General features: G+C 44.5%; 1 protein-coding gene across 6 annotated transcripts in view; it reads left to right on the top strand.

Annotated features, from left to right (window-relative positions):
- Positions 1–17,162, top strand: part of NHSL1 (NHS like 1) — a 261,028-nt gene that overhangs the window by 72,152 nt on the left and 171,714 nt on the right. The window contains exon 2 of one of the 6 annotated variants that reach the window (XM_075924289.2): positions 9,526–9,769. The exons of the other annotated variants lie outside the window; for them this stretch is intronic. The gene's annotated coding sequence lies outside the window, so the exon portion shown is untranslated. The remainder of the gene's footprint in view (positions 1–9,525; positions 9,770–17,162) is intronic. 6 annotated transcript variants of the gene reach the window in all.

The raw sequence follows: 17,162 nt of genomic DNA, 5'->3' as shown, positions 1-17,162 counted from the left end.
CCCCTCTTCCACCCTCTCTCTTCCCCTCCCCCACCTCCTTTTCCCAGTCTCCCCATAGGTTAATCCCCCCCCCCCCAGTTTTGTTAAATAAAGAGAGTTTCTATTTTTGAACACGTGTCCTTTATTTTTTACATCAGGGAGGGGTAAGTGGAAGGAGCTGAGGGAGGAATGGGGCATGAGCCCCCGATGGAGAGGACTGGGATGGCTCTGCAAGCTCCTTGGGGTGGAAGCTCTCCTTCAGGGCCTCCTGGATCATGACGGCCCCTTGATTGACTCCCCCCAGATGGCAGCCTGTGGCAAGTGCAGCCGGGCTGATGGCCGAGTGCTGTGATGTGCCGAGTGAGGGCACTCAGGGCACTCTAAGGCTGTGTCCAGACTCAGGGGTTTTTTTCGGGAAAAGTAGCTTTTTTCCGAAAAAACTTCCCCTGCGTCCAGACTCAAGCCGCGTTCTTTTGAAATTAAATCGAAAGAACGCGGCTTTTCTTTCGATGGAGGTAAACCTCATTTCACGAGGAAGAACGCTTTCTTTCGAAAGTTCCTCTTTCGAAAGAAGGCGTTCTTCAATGTAAATAGGGCTTCTTCGAAAGAGAGCATCCAGACTCACTGGATGCTTTCTTTCGAAAAAGCAAGCCGCTTTTTCAAAAGTTCAACGTGCAGTCTAGACGCGTTTCAAAAGAGGCTTGCAGTCTAGACATAGCTTAAGACAGGACTGCTTTGCTGTCCCTCATCGAGTTAGACAAGCAAGCGGAGAACCCTGAGAACTGTCTGTCCGGGGTGGGGGTCGGGTCCCTTCAAGCACAGCCCTCGGCTAGCCTGAGACAGCAGCTCCACGCTCTAAGTCCTAACCTGATGCCCTGCTGGCACTAGTTCCGGCCAGCCTTAGCTTCAGTTAAGGGTCCACTCAATGTGGACATGCTATTTCGAATTAGCAAAATGGTCATTCGAATTAGTTTTTAGGTCTAGATGCACTAATTCGAATGAGCTTATTTTGAATTAATTCGAATTAAGTTAGTTTGAATTAGTGCTGTAGTGTAGACATACCCTCAGGCTCTATGTCTGTATCCTTAGTAGTGAAACATAGCTAATACTACTTTTACTATATCATAGGTACATTGTGAACTCTGGTAGTGTTTACGAAGAGCTCTCAAGGTGTAACATGGTTATGATGCCTGATTATTTAAAAGGGGCCAAAATATGAATTAATGAATAGTCAATTTGAGTATTTTTACTTTGGCCTATAAATAGATATACCATGGTTTCTACATGAATGAAGTACGGAAGTGAAAATGGAAGGATGTGAATGGGATAGGATGAAGTAAAAAAGATTGAAGGGTGAGAGAAAAATTTGATTTTATACATCCAGTCCATTTTCCTGAATTACAAGGATGCCCCAGAGTTCTTAAAAAACTTTCTTTCTTCACACTCTATACCATTATGAAAGCTTTGATATAAAAATTTCCAAGACACGAAATAATTCCAGTGCTGTTCAGTGAGAGAGGTCTTATGTTTTTCTGTTTCCAATTGTGACATTCTATTTAGAAAATTGTGACATTCTATCTTTTTTTAACATGGTGGGAAGGTGGGACCCCACCCCGGCCATGGCTGTGCTGGAGCAACCTTGGTGGGTAGTCAGGGCCATAGTTTGGGATGTAACATTTCAATTAATTGGCTAATTGAATAGTCAGTGCAATTTGCATTGACTATTCGATTAGTTGATAAGGTCGCCTCTGCCTTTGAAGTGTAACAGCCCATCTATCGATCTATCTAACTAATCTGGGTGCGCCTATCTGTTGTGTGTCTGTCCTTGAGTCTGTTTGTTCAAGAACTCCTGCTAAACTGTAAGATCTAGGACCACCACATTTTGATATGTTGCTTCCTCTTCTCCTACCTTAAAGCAAGATCAGAGTTTGGTTGTGCTATAACAGCAGTTCTCAAACTTTTTGGGCTCCGGAGCCCTTTACATGCGTAAACATTTATGCGGAGCCCCAGTGGTCTACTGATTGTGTGTGTTGTACCTATTGATGTTTCCAGTTTGTCAACCTCACGGAGCCCCTGGAGATGTCTCGCGGAGCCCTGGGGCTCCTCAGAGCACAGTTTGAGAAACACTGTACTAGAACAACTGGAAATCCGGTGAAAAAGACAGTTTTCCTTAACATGAAAAGGGAGGGGCTTCTGCTCAGAGGGATGCTATAGGAGAGAGGCCACTGAAGGCAGGTAGCCCTCACGGCAGAGCTATTCTTCAGTGTCCACTGGGGGCAGCCATACCACCAAGGCAGTGGCCAGCAGGGCTGGACCTCCACTGTCTTGTCAGCAACCTGAGTAAGTAGCCCTCCTGCCCCAAACCATTTCCCCTCCTCCTGGCCCTTGGCAGCAGCATTGAGGTGGGGGGAGTCCCTGATGGTCTGTGGGGTAAGTGGGAGAGAACAGGCTCTTGGGCAGGGAAGGCCCCTGGTGTCAGGGAGGAGGGGCTGAGGGAAAGAAAAAGCCTGTGTCAGATGGGACCTCCCCTGCCCTGAGACCTCCCACTGCTCCCATCCCTCTGCACTCAGCCTTCCATCCCCCTGCACTCCCTCCCCATCCCTAATGCCCTGGCCTGAATTTTGTACCCTCCATACTGCCAGCCCCCCGGCCCTGTAGGACCTGAGTACTGCTGGGTAGATTTGCTAGTGTTTGACACAATGATCTTGACATTTTTCTTCAAGATAGACTTTTTCCTAGTTATTCATGCCTTCTTTATGCATGAGAGCTTCGTGAGAATCAGAATGTGATGGGACTGCATGCTTAGTGGGATTCTCTGTTCGGAGCTTTGCAGCCTATACTGGCTTCCTGCTCATTTCTAGGTATTGATGTGGCTGCCTTCTTACCCATGTACAGTGGCTGTATCTGAGTGCATACACAAAGTGCATAATTTAGATTTCTGGGGTCTATTGACAGCACATTGTTAGCTGAGGGCCTCCAAGTCGGCAAATTATTTCCACCATTGATTTGGTGTATCCAAAGCTTGTTGACCTTCAGGATGTAGTACACGGCTCATCTGTTTGCTCAGCTTTTGCTTGAGGTGTGTGGAATTTACCAAGGAATCTATCTTCTGTTAGGTAATATTTGTACTGGGTTACTGATTGCAAGATATGACTGTAGTCACATTTTACAAGTTCAGAAATGTAATAGAGTTCATAAACTGCTGATCTTTGGTGAGATTTTTGTGTTTTTGTGGAGTTATAGTTTATCTAGAGTTAAATTGATGTCATGGTGCACAGATTTGTGATGTGAATGTTCTTAAATTTGTCACTCAAGATATGTGCAGTGCAGGAAATTCATGCATCTAATATATGGCATTAGTTTAATTTTGGTTCATGTGGAAGTAAGGATGATGGCCAGCATTCTTTATGATGCTCAAAAATTTCAGTATGAAGCATTCTTGTAAACGAGGTTTTTTTCTCCCTCTCTTGTAAGGCATTTGCTGGTTAATACTGCGGTAGGTTTGTGGCTTGGATGAATCTTCTGGCTTTCATTGCATTACCATTTTAATTGAAATACCAAGCATAACCAGGGGCAAAAACTCTATATGAAAGTGGGAGAATCCACAGGGAGACTCTCTCCCTTTTGAAAATGGCCTTTGGTTTGTCCTTCAGGAGCATATTTGAATTATTTATTTCTTACATTTTAATAAGCAAGAATGATTAGTATACTAAGACACTACAACAGCCTTATTTAAAAACAAAGACCATTCAAAATATGTACAATTTTGAAACCATATTTTGATGTACACAATCCTTTTAAAATTACACATTCTTTTATATATTAAGGTGTTTAAAATAATTGCATTAGGATATAGAGGAGATATGGTCCTCTGGTTAATAATAGTTAGCCCCTATAATGCCATCCAAAGATCTCATAATGTTTTGCAAATATTTGCTGCCACTGATTATAGAACCCATATGGCACAACAGGGTACAACCTGGAACTGTGGGCCCATGTCATGTTAATTCACTAGCCTAGTTGTATCCAATGTTCCCTCTAATCTTTACCATCCAGGTGTAGAATTAATTTTATTATGTGCACCGAGGCATGTGTGAATTTGCACCACTAGTAGGCTGTTAGTTTTTTAGGTTTTTAGACTGCTGTGGCACATTGAGCAGATGTTTTCAGGGAACTGTACACAATGATTCTAAGATCTCTTCCTGGAGTAGCAACAAGCTATTTTAGATCCCTTCATTTTTGTGTGAATAGTTGGTATTATATTTTTCCATGTGCATTACTTTGTATTTCTCACCACTGAATTCCATCTGCCTTGATGTTGCCCAATCACTCAGTTTTGTGAGATCCCTTTGTAACTCTTTGCAGTCAGCTTTGGACAAATTAAAATCCCAGCTGCACAACACTCATTGCTACTCTCCCCCCTCCCATGCACCCACCAACCCACGCACTTTAAGTATCTGGCAATTACTTGGATGACCAGTCTTTTGTTCAAAAGCTTCAGGAGGTAGCTGAGTTAGCTGTACAGGATAAACTTAAAAAACAATAAATAGTCTGGTAGCACCTTAAAGACTAACAAAACATGTAGATGGTATCATGAGCTTTCGTGGGCACAGCACACTTCTTCAGATGTTGTTCTTAATTACCTGCTTCTCTCTTTTTATAATAAACTCCCTGCCCCAAAGGCAAAGCTGCAAGTAGTTCAAACTCTATTGCAGTTAAGAGCTGCCTTTGGAGCCAGGGCATTCAGCTTTCAACAGATCTCAAGTAGAACCCCAGGTGTTCAAACTCTGGAGGCTCCCCATAAATGGCGCACATGGATTAATTGAAGGTACAGTGTGTTACATTGACCTTTCAGCAAGGCCTTTATTTCTAAAAAATAGAGGCAAGGACATCCCTTGTAGGCTATCTCCTGTTTTGCTGCCTATAGCTGATTTCAAGTGGGCTACTGTTTAGGTGTAGTTCTATTTCTCATATTTTCCATACAGTCTTAAACACCTCTGAATGCAGTTTTGGTTGTTGGTGATTTATATTTAAAGGTCTGAGTGGCCTTTCATGTTCCTGCATTGCACGCTGAGATGTTATACAAGTTAACACCACTTTATTTCTTAGAAGTCAGAACAAAAAACTAGGACTGCCAAGAGATTAAAAAATTTTATCGTGTGCATCTTCCCTTTGAAATGCTGCAGCAATGTCTGTGATTAATGCATCTAAAAAATAAATGTGTTAATCCTGTCCTGTGTTAATCACAGGCATTAATGCAAGTGAATTGGCAGCCCTACAGAAAACTAAAAAGAGTGAGACAAAACAAGCTGATTCATACCACAAGAGGCACAATACATCCCATCTTACTATAGGCTGGTGGTCTGCAGAGTAATTGCTTAGGCCCGTGGTCACCAACCAGTAGATCACGATCTACCGGTAGATCTCAGGGGCTCTAAGAGTAGCTCTTGAGCCCTCTCTGAACTGTGCACCTGTGCAGTACATTTACATTAGATTTCCTCATTTGAGGAGCAGCTACTCACCGAGCAACAACACAGGTGAGTAGCTGCTAGGAATGGTGGGAGCTGGGAGGTCAGGAGGGCTGAAACACCCCAGCCAGCTGACTGTGGCTTTCAGCTGAAAGAGGCTGCCCCATGCTCCACCTGATCGACAGCTTCTCCTCTGCGCCTGCCCACGTGGATCTTGGCGCACCCTGGCTGAGCGCCATGGCCAGCTGGCCGGGCAGCCACATCTCTTCCCTCCAGCCCGGCTGCCCTGCGCTCAGCCCAGGGAGGCTGTGTCTAGCTCCAGCTGTGCTGGAGCAAGCTTCCCAGGCTGAGCGCAGGATCACATATGCCCAGCTGATGAACTGTATACGACTAGCAATCTCAGACTACAACCCAGACTTCAAGACACTGGCAGATACTGTTCAGTCACAGGAGTCACACTGATACTTTGTTATTGGAAGAAAAAATATATAATTATCAATACTTGATTTTAGATTTACAAAATAGCAGAGAACAAAATGTATAATTGTAAATGCTTCATTTGACATTTAAATAGCATGAATTAAAAAGACCATTTATTTCATAACTATAAACGGGATTTTAATTTTATATATTGCATAATTAAAAAATAAACTGTTTAACAGAGTGTATAACTGGGGATAGCAAGTGATGGACAGGAGAATAGAGAGGGCGGGGCTTCAAGGAAGGGGCGGGGTGGTAGATCTTCGCCTGTTCTGAGACTTAACAAGTGATTTTGGGTGTAAAAAGGTTGGAGACCACTGGCTTAGGCCTAGAGTGCATGATTCCCTACAAAGCCCCCATCTGCCAATAGTAAAAAACACATTTTATGTGGCAGCTTACAATTTTAACATAGTCCACTCAATCATTTTTTCAGACGCACTTAAATACTGTGGTGCCAGTATAGAAACTCAGATGATAAGTAATATATTTTTATACTTTTATTTATCTGTACTATTATTGCAAGGCCCAATTCAGTAAATGTGCACCTGATTATAATAGTGGCAGAGGAGGTATGTTTATATGGATGCAATCAAAGGTGTAAATTGTAGCTCGACTAGCCATCGTCTGTCCTCAGGCCCAAGTTATGATGAAATACTCTAGGTTGGACCTCCCTGGTCCTGCACTTTGGGGGCCTGCCGAATGAGGGAATTTGCTCGATATGGGGAGGTCCCCTGCCACCGGCCTCCCAACCTGCTGCCTCTCTCTGTGGCTGGCTTTGCTCTAGCCCCACTGCCACTGGACTATAGTCCTGCTGCTGCCAGGCTTAGGCATAGTGGGCTGGCTAAGGCTTGCCAGATATGGAGCTTCCCAGCTGTTGCAGTGGCCCTGCTGGGGCTCCCTGAAGACAGGACTTTCCAGTTCAGCTGCTGACCTGCCGGGCTCCACGGCTGCCCTGCTGCTGCCATGCCAGGACGGAGCTCTGCAGGGATGGGGCTCACTGGTCCCACTGCTGCCCAGCCTGGTCTGGGTTCCCCGGGGACGGGGCTCACCAGCTGCCAGTGCCCTGCTGCTATCCCACTCTGATGGGGCTCCTCTCAGCGGGATCCCCAGCCATCTCTGGTCCTGTTGGTTGGGGCTTCCTGCCACTGGACTCCGGGCTGGATCTCACAACTATTACACCAGAGTCCCAGATTTAGGAAGTTTAACCTGTATTGTGTTTTGAGGACTTACTATGTAGTGGTAGGGTGGTATTGCTATGAGTCTTAAAAACAGGCCATAACGTGAAACAGGCTAAATGACATCAACCTTTTCTGCTTCGTAAGTATTATGAACATATGTATTCCATGTGTAGACAGTGTGCTCTGCTTTTATAACTCTACAATGCCTCTGTGCATTGGTAATTAAGAGGTCTTTTGTATTTTAAACCACCTAAAATGTTATTTAAGTGTAGGTCAGTTTTTAGTTACAGGTCTACACTGTTTTAATTATGCAAATAGAAAAAAAACTTGTTTTGCTTAATGCTTCAAGTATTCCTGAGTTCCTCTTTCCTAGTACCTTCCTTTTTAGTTAATTATTTCCAGATAAAAACAGCTGCATGATTTAACTAGAGGAGAATATTTTTGATAGGAATTAGATTATAGTGTTTTCATTATTTGCTGTTCCACCTTTTATAGAACTCCAGCGAGGTAAACGTACACTTATCGTCCCCTTTTATAGGGAACCAAAGTTTCTTGCCTGCAGTAACTAATATAAGACAAGTAATTTGGTGACCTGCTAGAGAATTTTCTAATGGCTTTTCTCAGGGCTTGTTTACACTGCCACTTCTCTACGCTGTAATTTTCTCACTTGGTGGTGTGAACCCCTATTTCTCCTGAGTGCAGCAAGTTACAGTGCTATAAAGTGTCAGTGTAAATAGCCTCCCAGTGCTTATCTGGTTTACCTACAAGGCTGGAAGAGTGTTGTGACCACACTATCTGCCTCACTTTAAACTTAGCAGTGTAGACAAAGCCTTAGTGAGTCTCTTTTATTGCAGAACAGACTTGGAGTGTATGATTCTGTGGATTGCTTGAGTACCTTTGCAGTACAGGCAGTCCCCGGGTTACATGGATCCGACTTACATCGGATCCCTACTTACAAATGGGGTGAGGCAACCCCACACTAGCTGCTTCCCCCCAGCAGACCAGGGAGACGTGGAGCGGCTTTTTTCAGCAGACACCTCAGCTTGAGAATAAAGGACTGAGGGAAGTGAGGTGTGGGAGAATAAAACTGAGCTCTGGAGAAATGTTTGGCTAGAGTTTCCCCTACAAAATGTACCAGTTCCGACTTACATACAAATTCAACTTAAGAACAAACCTACAGTCCCTATCTTGTACGTAACCCGGGGACTGCCTGTACTCATTCCACAGGTTCCTCAACTCAAATGCTTGAGTTTTCACACAGATTGGCATGAAATACCTTGTACTTAATGATTACTGACTGAGTACACATACAAGATTCTGCTGTTGCTACCATATTTAGAAAGTAATCCATATATGCTTCATTTCTTCCAGGTTTTTTAAAATGATGGATTAGCTTTTAAAGATGAATAAATAGGGTTGCCAATCCTCCAGGATTGTCCTGGAGTCTCGAGAATTAGATTAATTTTTAATTAAAGATTGTCATGTGATGAGACCACCAGAAATACAGCCAACCATGGCAACACTATGAATAAAATATTTCCTAAGTATTTTGAATTCATCTGTTCAATTTAACTTATCTTTCTGTCCCTACTGCCCTTTAATATCTAGGCATAGAGTGCTCTAAATATGTTTACTTCTAACCAACAATAAGATAAGGTAACAAAATCAATGGGTGAATTTGATTTCTCTAACTGCCCTCTCTTTTTGTAGTTAATCTGCATAAACTTCAGCCTCTGAAGAAAAGGTGCAGTTTGTGGCCACCCTCTTCTTTTCCCTCCAAATCCAAGGATGTGTAGAAACAGATCTGTTGGGAGGAGGTGGTCATTGAGTGTTTGATGGCTTTATCACTTTTATTAAAGAACAGGGGAAAGACAAATGAGAACATTTTGGTGATTTTTTTAGAAAGTAGAAACTTTTAGTTTATTCTTTGTGCTATGAGTTTTGTCCAAGCAATGTAGAAATTACTAGGTAAACTGGATACAAACTTTCACAGAGGGCACTGTTGTTGTGTTCTTTTGGCTCATGGTTTTGTTCTGAACTCCATACAAATGAATGAGGAGAGGATGTAGCCAGAAAAAGATAGTCCTGTGATTATGACTCATAGCTGGGAGTAAGTGTTCAGTAAGAGACAAAAGTTGCTATTTTGCTGACCAAAAGTCATTATCTCACCTTTATACATCCTGCTTCCAATGGCTCAAACCCTTTGGCTTACAAAGCTGACTGTGGAAAAAGGCAGCAATGATAACCTTTTACTGTAAACCAGCCCTGATCCTTGACTCTGCTTCCTCACCAAGCCTCTGTCTCACCCTCTGGTCCTGGCATTCAGCTTCTGATCCCTGGTTCTGACCTTTAGCTCTGTTCTTGACTATGTCCTGTGGCCCTGATCCTTGACTCCAGCTCTGTTTCACTTTTACCTCCAGGCCTGTCTACCCCATGTCTGTGACCATTTAGCCCAATTGCCCATGTCTGAGTGATAGTGAATCCAAAGCCAAGAGTTTTGCTCCTCCTCCTGATGTGCATCCACAGTTGCAATCTTCCAGACACCAACACTATGGACAGCTGACCAGAATGCATCTGCGAAAAACATGGCTGCCCTGCACTACACTGGACTCCCTGATGGTTGTAAATCAGTCTAATTACTCCTGGAGGCATCATGATCAGCTGGTGAGATAAAAGAAAGAATTCTGAGTTGATTCAAAGGTTTCCTTTATTTATTTGTTTGGGGTTTTTTTAAATTAAACTATAACATTGAAGAGAGCTGCAGGATAAAGTTGGGTAAAGGAAATACCATTTCTTGGAACTGTAGTGGAAAAAACATTATCACTTAATGTCAACAGACTGTTTCAATAAATTGCAATATCTAGTTGACCGAGGGGGGGAAAAAAAGGTTTACCTCAGTGCAGGATTTACCTAAATGATTTATCTTGGCTTTTCCCGCCTCTATATTGGAAAAGCTATGTTTTTCCTTCTCTGAGCTCCTCTCTTGGCTGATCTTTTAGAAACTTTTGGATGCAAATGAAACCTCAGTACAGAAGAGGGGAAGATGGATTTCCAGCAAAACAAAAGTGATTGGGGGAATTTACAGTAAAACTCCATTGGTCCAGCATCCAATGCTCTGGCACTCCTGATGGTCCGGCACCATCGGGAATCCGGAAGTGCTCTGGGCAGCCGGACAATTGGAGCTGCTCTGCGCCCGGCTTCCCCGATTCAGCCGCTGCTGAAACTGACCAGCAGCTGAATCAGGGGAGCCGGGAGCAGAGCAGCTGGGGTGCTGCCGGGTTGGTCTCTTAGCGCCAAGGGGTGACGCTACCGGACCAACCCGGCAGCACCCTAGCTGCTCTACCGCAGGCGTTCCCGATTCAGCCGCTGCTGAAAATGACCAGCAGCGGCTGAATCGGGGATGCCTGGGGCTGAGCCGGACTATCGGAAGGGGGGGCTATGAGAGCTCTGGGGTGGCATCACCCCACCCCAGGCCCCGCGTAGCCCCCCCTTCAGATAGTCCGGCATATCTGATAATCCGGCACCCCCTGGGTCCTAAAGGTGCTGGATTATCGGAAGTTTACTGTGTTGAGAGAGGTCTGCAAGTACTAGAATGGGTTCTCTCAGGTGCTGATTTTCTTTAAGGGAAACTGTGACCTAGTGGAATGAGTACAGTGCTGAGAATCAAGAGTGTTGCTTCTGCTCTTGATACTGTGACCTTTCAAGCCACTTCACTTTTGTGCTTCAGATTCCTTTTCTGTAGCAATGAGGATAACGATACTTTACTTTGTATAAAGTGGTTTGAAATATACATGTGGCATGTCAGGTCAGTTTAAACTATTAGAATTCTCCTCCCAGCCCTGATCTCACCCAGTGAAATGTGAAATGTGTTAGTAGGTACGCAGTGCTTGTTGCACTAGATACCCTGAGATAAATGTTACTGATACCTAAAATAAAAGTGACATACTTCAAATTGTGCGTGTGTGTGTATTTTATTTACACACACACACACACACACACACACACACACACACACACACACACACACACACACTCCTTGAGCTTAATAGACTATGCTGTAAAAATATATATGGTTTGTTTTAATGAATTTAGTGGATTACCCTTGGAATTAGGGATGCTAAAATGCATGTAATTAAGTAAACAAGTAACCGCTGAAAGTATCAGAGGCAGCAGTGTGGAGTGCCAGGTGGGCTGGTGTGGGCTGGGAGCCGGCTTTTAAATCAGCTCCTTGCATGTGTAACCATGAATGTAGTTAACAGTATAGGTTTCACATCCCTACTTGGATAGAACCATTGAAGATTTGAGGCTACTGTTTTCTTGAATGCTCTGATAGTGGAATTCTCCCCGAATACTGTTTCTCCCATTTAAGCACTTAAGTTACTTATGTAACCCAGGGTGGGGAATATTTTTTGGATTGGTGGCTGATGACCCACAGTAAAATCAGTTGGGTACCACACACAAGTGAGAAGCAAAAAACAAACACCAAACCAAATCCTCACTGACATGATCCTTGATTGAAAAGGAGAGAGACACTCTCCACATTCCCTATGCACACCAGAGCCTAGAGGAGCCCTAGCTAGTAGATTTTGTGTGCTCTGGTGGGAGTGAGGTGGCTGAAGCACCATAGTGGGCTCCCCAGTGTTGGGGTCGAGCCTCGGGGGCCAAATCTAGGCAAGCGGGGGCCACAACTGGCCCCTAGGCCTTAAGTTCTCCACCCCTGGTTTAAGCCCCTTGCTCCTCTGTCTTAATGCAGTGCAAGTGGCTAGGAGAGAAATTCCACTGCTGCAGTCATAGTCTCTGGACTGGCATTGGGCTGGAGGTGCAACTGGAATTGTGAGCTGCAGTGCAATCTGCTCCCAGCTTTGGAGTCTACAGCCACTTACAGCAGCCCCAAAGGCTACTTCAGTGTATGGGGCTGACATTGCTCCTCAGAACAGCCCAGAATCTGTGAGGCACAAAGTTTTGCCCCGTTCTCCATGGGGCTGTGTTTTGTGTGCTGCTTCTCCCAGGAAGGATAGTGCAGAATTTACCCCACTTAGCCTTTGCATGTTGTCAATGAAAGTCCTCAGATGCAATGCTCTGCATAAACACAAAGGATTATGTATCGTGTATTAAGTGATAATTTATTGGCTGATTGGCCAGCTCTTCAGCGAAACCAGAGTACATTAACCTGAAATCTGAACTTTAATCTCGTGCATAGAGAACTGCCAGTGCTGAGGCATATTCAGCAGTTGCATTCTCTAGAGCTGTCACCAGCACTGAAATGCTCACACAAAAGCCAAAGATCGGACCAGCTCTTCATATATGAAGGTTGGTCATACATGGCTACAAAATATAGAAGCAAAATTAGCCCATAGCCTCTTCTTTTTCCAGAAAAGAATTGTGCCATACTTTGAGGGTCCCATTAAAAGTATGATTTCTGTTGCCAAGCATTGTATGAGAGAATAGTATGACCAACAAGTAAAGATTTAAAATGCTTCCTGACATGTCTGTGCAGCTTGAAGAAAAAGATGATGCTGGATAAGAGGAATGAATCGCTTTTTATCTGTTGAATTGTCTGCTCTGGTCTTGCCACTGTTGAAAGGAAACACTTTAAATGCTAGAGATGAAGAATATAACTTTCATAAAGCCAGTTTACTTTATTTTCAGTAGTTACCACATAGTTTGCCTTACACAATTTTTATGAAATGCTTTGAAAAATTGGCTGTAAGTATAATCCCTTCTTTGTAACCTGCTCTTGTTCAATATCTTTTTTTTGGTGTGAGAATGAAGAAACATGCTTTTATCCAGAATTGTTTGGAAGACAATAGCATGAAACAGGGAGGTGACTCACAAAGGCTTTGGAGAAGGAAAAGCGTACAATGTGCTAACCACAAAGCATGGTAGTATCTGTATTTCAAAGGTGGTAGAGAAAGTAACATATGCACTTACATATCTCAGGGGAAACAGTACTGTACATTAAGGAAATCTATGCTCTGCTCTGTGCTGCCTCGCTAAAATTTTTAACTTGCATTAGGGCTTGCGGGCAGGTTTCCTACTTGATGTGGCTCTATGCAGCTTCTGCAAAGCAGCTGGTAGGCTTCTAGGCATATGGACAACGAGGGAGGTGCTGCATATTGCCCCCTCCCCAAGCTCCGGCTCTGTATCTCCCACTGGTCAGGAACCGCAACTAGTGGGAGGTGCCTGCGGGTGCAAGTAGTGCATGGAGCTTCTCTGGTACCTATGCACCTAGGAGCCGCAGAGATCTGCTGACCAATTTCTGGGAGACACCTTAGGTAAGTGCTGGCCGGACTCCATAACCCTTCCCAGGCCCGACCCCCTGATCCAACCCCAAGTTCCTTTTCACACCCCAAATCCTTTGGTCTCAGCCAGGAGCCTCTCCCAACCCCAAGCTCCTCATCCTTGACACTGCCCCAAAGCTCAACCGCCCTCCCCCCCCACGTCAACTCCCTGCACTCAAATTCCCTTCCAGAGCCAGCACCTCCTTACACATTCTGAACCCCTCACCCCTGGCCCCACCCTGGAGCCTTCACAGCCCGTCAGAGCCCTCACCCTCCTCTCACATTTGAAACCTCCCCCCCCCCCCCCCCAGCCCAGTGACAATGAGAGAGGATGGCATGAGGAGACAGGCCTCAAGGAAGGGACAATGTGGGGGATGGGGCCTCAGGAAAGGGATGGGGCAGGTTGAGACAAAAGTATTCAATTTTATGCCATTAAAAGTTGGCAACCCTAGGATCATCAGGTACTCCTATGACTCTTCAGAGGTTGCATATATTGTCTGTTTTGTCCATTTCAGTCTAGACGGAGGGCAGACCACATTTCTGGCATTATTTCTGCATTCCTGATCCTAGTCCCAACAAGCAACTGTAATGAACACCTTCCCCCTCCCCCAATTAGATATTTCAGAGTTGTCAAAAAGAATCTTGTGTAGTTTCAGGTCCAAATATGGAAGGGGTGGGTATATGTGAATGAGTAATGTGGAAATCCTTCTGGTTTATCAGTATTGGTGCTCTCACCCCCACTGCATGCATGTAAATACACATTTATCATCAGTATAATATTTAAAATAATGTTTCTTTATGTATTTTTAGCAAGGCTGCTTAACAAGGCTGATGGGGACTCAGCCCTATCATTTTAATTTTAGATTACAGTAAAATTTTCCACCCCTTCCCCTGAGTGCACTGCCCTTTCTCCATCTCTTCCTGCCCCTGCTCCTCCACCCTCCCTGCTGTTGAACAGCTGATCAGTGACAGGTTGGGAGCCAGGGAGAGGAGCTGAATGGTGGGGCCTCCTGATGGTGCTGAGCACCCACTATTTTATACAGTAATTTATGCATGAAATCTACACCTTGGTATATGTCAGCAAGATTACTCATTATGCTCATTCTCCACCTAGAAATGCGAGAGAACTTCTCATAAGGTTGAGTCAAGATTACAGCATTGCTCTAGGTGTGGCATGTTTTGGTTTCACTTGGGAAGGCATGGATCTTTTTGAAATCTGCACAGACTTGCAACACTCTCTCTATATATACAGACTTGCAAAGCATTAGGGTACAGAACATGTGCACTTGAAAACCTTTTTAAGTGTGTTTTTCCTCCCTTCTTTCTAGTCTCCTAGAAATGCAGAGCCAGAGGTGTTATGACAAAAGAAAAGCTAGACATTAAAAATTAATGCATTGTAAGTCTGGTTTGCATAAAATATATGGGTATAATTCCATTGTGAAAATATTTGGCAGTATTCAGCAGAGGAATTGTGAAATCTATGTGTTATAAAGAACATTTTCAGGACTCTGAGGTCAGTAGGTGTATTTAAGACCAGCCTGTAGTTCTATCCACAAGTCATTCCTGCTCTGTCCTAGGCCCTGCCTTCACTTTGTCCTTTCCATCAAAGCCTCACCCTTGCTCCTGTTCTACCTTTTTCCACCCCTTCCCCTGAGTGCATTGCCCTTGCTCCATCACTTCCTGTCCCTGCTCCTTCACCCTCCCTGCTGTTGAACAGCTGATCAGTGGCAGGTTGGGAGCCAGGGAGACGAGCTGAATGGTGAGGCATGCTGATGGTGCTGAGCACCCACTATTTTATTTTGTCTGTGGGTGCTCCATCTCCAGAGTTGATTATGGCTTATAGCTCTGTTATCTACATCTACATGTAGTGGTTGTTCTTGTATTCGGGTGGGCATTTTGTTTTTACCTTTTTTGTGTGTAGGTTTGCCAGATACTTTCACAAAAAATCCCAAACATGGCGGGGAAAGAAATTGGTTGAACAAAAAGAAAAAAAAGGGGGGGGGGAGAGGGGGAACCAAACCTGCTTTAAAACAAAAACAAAAAAAACACAAAAAGGGGGGAGGGGAGACCAAACTTGTAGGAAGAAAGAAAGGTTGCTGCACCTTTAAATTCCCACACTTCCCCCACCAGACGTGGCAGGGGAAGAATGTCCTTGCCCACAGGACATACCACACTAATACCAACCCTGGAACTTTGCCTTGCAACAAACCCCGTTGCCAGCTTTGTCCACATATTTACTCTGCTGACACCTTCTGTTACAAGATCAAGAACACATATTCCTGTTCATCCAGAAATATAATTTATGCCATCATGTGCCAACAGTGTCCATCTGCTATGTATATTGGACAAACTTCTCAGACACTTCGCCAAAGAATTAACGCCCACAAATCAGACATCAGACTGTTTCTCAAAGAAAAAACAGTTTCTTGTCATTTCAACTAGACTGGGCATTGTCTCAATGACCTCACTACATGTATCTTACTTCAAAGAGACTTTAACACCAGACTACAAAGGGAAACCTCAGAACTGTCATTCATGCTTAAATTTGACACTTTACGAATGGGCCTTAACAAAGATGCTAACTACCTTACCCATTACAAAGATAGCTTCCCCAATTATCACCCCTAATATCATTATCTCATAGACACTCCCCCATCCCCCCCACACCCACCCTCTGTTCTAAAATCTGATTTGTCAATTTTATATGTGTTCACTTTTTTTGATTGTATCCCTTTGGTATATATGGTCATGCCAATTTTCTTCCACTATTTGATCTGAGGAAGTGGGTCTGGCCCACAAAACCTCATCACCTAATAAACCATCTTGTTAGTCTTTAAAGTGCTGCATAGTCCTGTCTTTTATTTCAGTAAGACCAGACTAACACGGCTACATCTCTATTACTATTTTGGGAGGTTGTTCTGGTGGAATGATGGCGTCAATAGGAGTTCAATCAGTGATCGATTTAGTGACTCTTACTAGACCCACTAAATTGACCCCCAGGGAATCGATTTGCCAGTAAGTGTAAACTTACCCTAATGTTTAAGCTCTGACTATAGAAACGTGGTGCAGTGAGGGAAGTGGTATAAACAGTAAATGTCTGAACAAACCTTTGCTGTGGCTGTATTTCAAATGGTGAATGTGTTTTGATGATTGTGGAATGATGGGCATATCATTTGGTAGAGATGTGTCACAGCCGGAGAGAGAACTGAATGTTCCTTTTAAAAGAAATTCATATTCTGCTGTAGGTATTACCATAAAATCTCGAGTATAATGCACACTTTTTTTTCCAGGTTTTTTAGGGTCAGAGCCAGAGTGCACATTATACAAAGGAGATTGTCTGTTAAAGTTTTTAACTCACCCTCTCCTCTGCATGGAAACTTTCCAGTTGCAGTGCTGGCCCGCCAGGCTCCTGGACAAGGCGAGAAGCTGGCGACGCCGCCAGACTGCAGCGCCCTGGCTCACTGCCTGCCAGGTCTCGGCACGGCGTATGGGCAGCTGGGCAGGGGCCCCCCGCCACAGGCACGACCTCAGCTGGGCAGGGGCTCCCCACAGCACGAGCTCAGTGTGGCACGAGCTCAGCTGGGCAGGGGCTCCCTGCGGCAGGCGCAAGCTCAGACAGGCTCCTGGACAAGGTGAGGAGCGCCCTGGCTCGCTGCCTGCCCGGTCTCAGCGTGGATAGCTGGGCGAGGGGGGGCAAAGGGCTCTGTGGCAGGCATGAACTTAGCGCAGCGCACGGGCTGCTGGGTGGTGGAGCAGGTTTCAAAATCTGCCGCCGG

This window comes from Pelodiscus sinensis, chromosome 3 (assembly GCF_052426305.1).
Source record: "Pelodiscus sinensis isolate ZL-2025 chromosome 3, ASM5242630v1, whole genome shotgun sequence".
Taxonomy (NCBI): Eukaryota; Metazoa; Chordata; order Testudines; family Trionychidae; genus Pelodiscus; species Pelodiscus sinensis.
The sequence above is the reverse complement of the archived record's forward strand: the minus strand, read 5'-3'. Positions and strand labels throughout refer to the sequence as shown.